Here is a 7246-nt window from a genome sequence, read left to right as displayed (position 1 = left end):
TGGGAATATCAACGACAATCGGTGGGAGGGCTAGAGCATATAATCGGGAAGAAGTAGCAGAGTTCATCGATAACACAAGTAAGAGGGTTCATCAGGAGGCTTTAAAAGAAAATTTTCAGGCGTACGATAAAGTTCTTGATGTTTATATTGCATATTGAAACCTTAAGAAAATGTTTGGAAAGTCGACGTTCGCATTGTCAGATTTAAGAGCTTATCCGAGGCAAGGCGTGCTGTTGAGAAGGGAGATGGCAAAAGGATCGATGGATATGATATTAGAATTTTTCTTGCATTGAAGGAGGAAAACGTATAGAATCACTCGTCGAAAGCTAAAGAAAAGGTCACTAAGGTTTGGAGGAGATTCGGCACTAAAGGATTCGTGAACTTTTAAGGAAGCTCTAATAGGAGAGGAGAACCAAAGTTTACAGCCTTTGGTTAATAATAGAATTTTTCGTGTTGAAGATATCCAAGTTAGGTTAGTTGATGAGCTTCCATCCGAAGAAGACATCCAACGTGAAGCAGGTTTAGGTTAAATTTGGGTCCCAACAGTTGGGGTAGAGAAGAGAAAACGAAATTTTGTTAGCCAGATGATAGAGAAAAAGCAGCGGATAGATGAATGTTGTTCTTGTTGAAAAATCAAAACTATAAAATTTTAGACTCGATGAAGAAAACGAGAGAGATTGAGTGATTGATGTGGGCGACAACTAGGTTTAAACAAAGATGTGTTTTGTTGGTTTTAAGACAAAGTGAACAAAGATCAGGACAATGGAAAACAAGGGTAATAGAATAAAAGGAGAAATAAAGAAGGTGAAAACAAGGGTAATAAAAAAGAACTAAAGACAAAATATGTAATAAAGAACTTGTACTTATCTTCCTTAAAGTGGGCGACCAAGGGTGATTTTATATCGGATTACGATGAATGGATGCTCGTTGCAAAGATAAAAATTTAAGAATCGTAACGGTGAAGACAAAATTGAGATCGAATAGTCGTATTGATGGATAAATCAATTTGAAAATTTATCCCAATAGATATGGTGATAACGTAAACCTTAATTTAGGGATGGTGATGGCATGGTGGTGGTGGTTTAGGGAAGAATATGAATGTGAAGGATAATTGTCCTATCAAACCCTCCTAGTATCAATGAAAATGCAAACTCGATAATACAACTCTAACCAACCCTCCTAATCGTAATGAAAAGGAAAACCGAAGTGTGAAGATCTCTCTCAAGAACTCAGAAGAACTAAAAGAAAAAGAAGTTAAGAAGGCACAAGACTATCAGCTCTTGCAAAAGCAAACCCTCATTGTATGAAAAGAATTGATGATTATAATGGTGGGAGGAGAATCCCTTATATTGGTTTTGAGGAGTCCTAGTTATATCATGATTGAAGAATAAAATAATAATAAAATATATCCTAAATATCCAACGGTGTTGATGAAAACAAGCATGACGAGACCCTTGTAACTTGATTGACGAGCCAGATGAGTCTTCTGGAAAGGTAAAAGGCGGCATAGCTTGAAAAGAGGATGATATAAGTGCCCATGCTTATGTTAATTAAGGTGATGTGGGTAGATAAGCTATCAAGGCTTGTGATAGGCGACATAGTGTGATAAGCAAGGTGGAGGATAATAAGCTATCAAGGGTTTACAATCAATTATCCATTTACCTTTATCCTAAGAAAAGAAAAGAAATAATAAAAAATCCTAAGATAATGAGTTATCCTAAGCTTTACAGTTCTAGCATTGGGTAACTTTACAAGGTCCTTGACTTAAGGTGGTTTAAACTCATTTTCGGGCATATCTTCATGAGTCTTGCAATTGGATTCGGAAGTAACTTGGGTTGTGGTGATCCAAATTGATGTGGGAGGAAGGATAAGTGAGTTTCCTTCCTTGAACTCTTCAATCTCATGTGGGCGTGTAGGGCCTTGCTGATAAAGGCATAGACTGCAGTATGGAGTTTGTCTTTGAGTAGCTTGGCCTGTCATATATTTATTGCGGAATACGACTATCAGATAGAAAAAATCGCAATTGATAATTTGAGAAAATAAAAAATGAAGATAAAGAAGACATAAATTTTACGTGGAAAATCCCTAAATAATATAGAGTAAAAACTACGGGCAAAGGTAGAAGAATTTCACTATGAGAAAATAGGAATTACAACTTCTCTCAATCTAACAAGGAGAAAACAATAACAATTCTCTCTTAAAAAAAAGGAGAAAACAACTCTCAAGAAAACTCTCTAAATTTTCTAATATTGGGTTAAAACTAGAATGATTTGGGATGCTTTTGAAACTAAATGTGTTAGGGTATTTATAGTTGAAGCTTAATGACTAATCTTATAAATATCTTAAAGTCCAGAGACTAAATGTATGATTTTACCATGCTAAAAATTCAACAATTTCCTGCTACATGTGCCAATTTCCAGCTACTTTTCGGTGCATTAATTGTGCACTTTGGGTGCATAGTCAAACTTTCAACAATCTTGTGATTGGATCTAAATGTAGAATGAGCCCATTTTCCTTGGCTTTTAGGATTGTGGTGCGTGTATCACCAGATTGTTAGGATGTATAATCTCGAGATTGTTCAAGATGTGTTAAGGTCAGATGGGTTTGACGTTAACGTTTGTCCTTGGTATAGGCTATTAACGATTATCCAATTCTTGAGTGTGGAGGAATTAGAAAGATGCTGGAGCAGGAGGGAAGAGTTTACTCGCTTATGGTTTGTGGAGCTGGAAAGACTGGTATGCTACGACAGCAAGAGGAATGTGAAGGTTTAGGTGGTTCTCCAAAATGTCCCTACACAAGATGGGGACACTGTGAAACGTAATAGGTTTGATGAAGCAAGGGTATTAGTTTCCGTTCAAACATCATCTTGTATCTCGAATAGAGTCGGGATTATCATTAATGGTAGTGTTTTCCAGATTGAGACTAGAGTCGAGGAATTTGAGAGGGATCGGACGTTCATGAGAGGTGGTCGTCATTCAATAGGTTTGGGGGCGAGAATCAGTTTGAGTCGGAAGATCTGTTCAACAATGATGCTGTTTTAAATGTAGAAGAGGGTCTCGAGGTGAATGTTGTAAAAGTTGGTATTGCAGTTGTATGTATTGTTGCAGGTGTTGGGTTCGTAGCGAACGTCTCCTCATGCTTCGAGGAAAGTAATATCCATGGGTTTACAGATCGTTTCGGTTCCGGTCAATGAAGGGTTGTTTGATGTCCTAGTGCGTTCTGATAATGGGTCGATATTTGAAGCTGAGAGGGTTGCTTTTGGGTAAGCTAATGATAGTATGGAAAATGGGGACTTTACTGTTGGGTCCTTTATTTCACATGGGTCAAGATTCCTCAATGTCTCCATCGGAGTTGTTACCAACCCAGAGTCCAATGTGGTAGCGTCTTCAGAGGGCCCACTTTCGAACTTTCTCAACCCAAATAAGCTGTGTATGGCATTGCAGCAGGCTGGCCAGTGTGATCAAATCCAATCAGTAGGATCAAATTCTCATGTGGGGAAAACACCAAAGAAGAAGAGACCAAACAAAGGGAAAAGGAACAAAGCAGGACAACAGCGCAACAAGAAGAATCAGAAATTTATCGGTCAAATAGAATCTAATCGTGGTGTTGTAGTCCCAACTCCTCAGAATCGATCAAACGGTGTAAGTGAAGCTGAAGCTACGTAGGAAGTTGCGAAGAAATTGGGCGTTAAATTCTTGGTTCCAGATTCAACACTGATCCAGATTTGACGGTCCTTCTTTCAAAGAGCATAAGTTTTGGCGGTCTCATCTAAAAGCCGTGTTGTTCTATTAAATTCACATTTACCATTTCTGATTGAAGTAGATGTGTACAACCAAATACGACAATGTTTGTCCCATTCTGTATTTTCTCTTTTTTTAATTTATTATTTTATAATATATAAATATTGGAAGCATAGTGGACATTCAATATATTTTAATAACCTAAATAATATTGATATGAAACAAAATTCGATATAACGATATTACATACAACACTAACCGTATGTGGTTAGTTTACCGATATAACTTTGCTAAGCTTTCACTCTTACTCTCGTGTTTCTCTCACTCGTACATGTATTACGCACACATTACATTACATTCCTAAGCCTAATGGAACACACACACATATATAAAAGATCTAAACCGTCTCGTGAAGCTTCAAGATTCAATGACGTGCTTGTCTTTAATTTTGTAATCCATCAGTTTGCTGCCAAGTCACCACCGCTTTGAAGTCTTCTTAATAATTAAGCACAAATTACTTGCCATACTTGAATTTTAAGCTGCTGCTACTTCATCCTCCAGGTGATGATTTGTTGCTCCTTTAATCCAAGATTTGCCGACTCCCCATATTACCACATTTTTATATAGTTTGCCAAGTATTTGCAATTTGTCATCTGGATGTTTGCCAACATTCTAAAACTCAAATATAATTTTTAATAATAATATATATAATAATAATAATAACACAAACCAAGTGACATCTTGCTTCTGTGATAAAAGAATTATTGTTATTCTGAGAACCTAAGTTCAAACACTATGAATGTTAAAAGCATAAGCATTTAATATCCAAATTGTTAAGATTTATCTTTAAATAAATATTATCTTGTATTTACCACATATTAATAAAAAAATGATTATAATAAATCATATATATATATATATGACCATGTTCTATATACATGTATTAAACAAATACTAAAGTAATATATGCCGAAATTATGAGCGTGATTCAATTGTAATATATATGATTTTATAACATAAGATTCGAGATTTTAACATTAATATTTACGGTTCTAATATAATATTATTATAATTACAAATAATATATGGCTCTCTTAGTCTTTTAACATTCATCAAATCTTTTTCATGCAACTAAATGATGGATTGATATTTGATGCATTCAAAATGTATAATTTTATTTTATGTATTGTGGACGAATCAAATAACGACATATTATCATAAAGTTTTAAAACTAAATGTATTATATAAATATCTCAAATACTCATTCAAACCCCATTATTATTAACCAGCCATGGCAGTTTTAAGGTGCCAAAGGGTATCTATCAATGCAGTCAAGCCAAGGATTATCCCTCGACGGCTTACTAACACGACGCACCAAACACTGTTGCACTTAAAACCCGAACCGAAAGCAATCTGCCAAACCCTATCTCCTCTTTTAACCCTTTCTTTAGCTTCCAAATATGCCAGTTCATACCATATGCTGCTACTCGAAGTGTTCCTGAAGCGATGCAAGGTCATCCTCGAGGCTTCCATGTTGTTGTCGGTGAGTCCGAGATTCTTCTGGAGCTCGTCGAGCACGGACTTGCTCACAGCATGCACACAAAAGTGCTTGAATGCAAGTTTATAGTCGGGGATGTAAGGCTTTGAGGATGGTGACAATGATGCTTTGGTGTTATCGCCGCCGAAAAAGTGTCACCAAATTAACTTAGCAAAGAAGAAAAGTTGCTCGGAGAAGGGTAGCAATGGCCCCAATGTGGTGATGTTGGTTTTCAGTGCATATCCACCTACTTCCATTAGATCTTTGCTTACCTTAAGCCCTTTAAAACCTTGTTCATCTTCCTCTTGGTAGATAGACCTGATCCGTAATTTATAATCGAGAAAATATTAACATAAAGTACTTCGTATAACCACAATGCAAAAAGCCACATACTCAAATTTGGATAGATATCATAAATTCCATGATTTGGTTCCAAAAGCCAAAGAAAACAAACCTGAAGCTACGTTCATCAGCACCTTTATGTGTCCGTACAAGGTGTTTGAGACGGTACTTGGCACGGTGTTAGTCACGACGATGATTCGACAAAAGAACTGCCGAGCATCCCATTCTGAAAAAGCAATTTGAAACAAGCATAGGCCGTTCCGGACCAGGGTACCAATTGTAACCCACCATTTCAGTGCTCACCACAACAGCATAGTTGTTCGGGCTTGCTTGCAACATGTCTCGAGCCAAGTCCACAGCTATGATCCCGGCACTGCACCCCAACCCACCAAGATTGTAGCTCAAAATGTTGCCTCTCATATTATAGTGGTTGATGATCATTGCAGAGAGCGATGGTGTCGGATTGAAGATGCTGCAGTTCACGACAAGGACACCGACATCCTTGGGTGGAACCCTGGTCTTCTTGAATAGCTCATCGAGTGCACCAAACATCACTGTCGAGGCTTCCATGCGACCTTGTTTCATGGTTGCACAGATCTCATTGGACATTATAGTTTTAGGGACGTAAGTTTCATCACCAACTCCCGATGATTTCACAATCCTGTTCTGGAATTCAAGACTAGATACGTCAAACTTGCCTGATGTTCTTGCCATTTCAATGAACTGCTCCTTTGTCACCTGAAAATGTAATAGCAATTAGGATAAACGTAAATTAATTGTTTCTCAGGTATAATTAAGAATTTTATCCCTCTATTTTTTAAAATTTTGATATGAGACTCTCTGTTATATAGTAGCCACAAGGGCCCTGACTAAGTCCGGAATAGAGCCAAGTAGAATCCAATCCAATTGGATTACACTGTTAAATCTTACCATTAGTTGGCTGACTTAGAAGTCAACATGTTAGTAATTTAAACATAAAGAATTAGCAAAAATCAGCAACTAAGCAATTTATATGCAATAAATTATCCAAAAAACCAGCAGTTTAGGTTCACATGTCTAACAACTGCACTGACTTTCAGTTTTCATAAAGTATATGATCAAATTCTAACATTAGAGGGACTAACTTCTCAGTTTTCACAAAGTAGAGGGATGAAATTCAGAGAAATTAGACCTTGTTTCTTGTATAGCAAGAAATGCAAGTATATTTTCATTCATGCAAGAACAGTTAAACCTTTAAGTCATCACTTGGTCGAAAACATGCAAAATCAATCAGATAAATGGATTGGGGCCCTGACATGAAGTAGAAAGAAATGGAGAACACAATGAAATGTAGACTCTTTAAGTCATCACTTGGTTGAAAACATTCAAAATCGATCAGATAAATGGAGTCAAACCATCTACTTGCTGGCTTCTGCAACAGCGACATATTCTGCTTCAGTTGTGGAGAGAGCAACTATCTTCTGTAGTTGAGAAACCCAACTCACTGTAGTACCTCCTAGAGTATAGACATACCTCGTAGTACTCCTTCTGATGACAATATCTCCAGCTAAGTCAGCATCTACATAGCCTGTCAGTATCATTTCTCCACCTTTGAAACAAAGTGCTTTGTTTGTAGTACCCCGCAGAT

The 7246-nt window shown here is 37.0% G+C and overlaps 1 pseudogene; it reads right to left on the bottom strand.

Moving 5' to 3' along the window:
• Positions 1-5040: 5040 nt before the first annotated feature.
• On the bottom strand, positions 5041-7045 carry LOC120147840 (annotated as a pseudogene).
• Positions 7046-7246: the final 201 nt, after the last annotated feature.

Source organism: Hibiscus syriacus, unplaced genomic scaffold, assembly GCF_006381635.1.
Source record: "Hibiscus syriacus cultivar Baekdansim isolate YM2019G1 unplaced genomic scaffold, ASM638163v2 tig00110944_pilon, whole genome shotgun sequence".
In the NCBI taxonomy this organism is placed as follows: domain Eukaryota; kingdom Viridiplantae; phylum Streptophyta; class Magnoliopsida; order Malvales; family Malvaceae; genus Hibiscus; species Hibiscus syriacus.
This window is presented reverse-complemented; position numbering and strand designations above follow the sequence as displayed.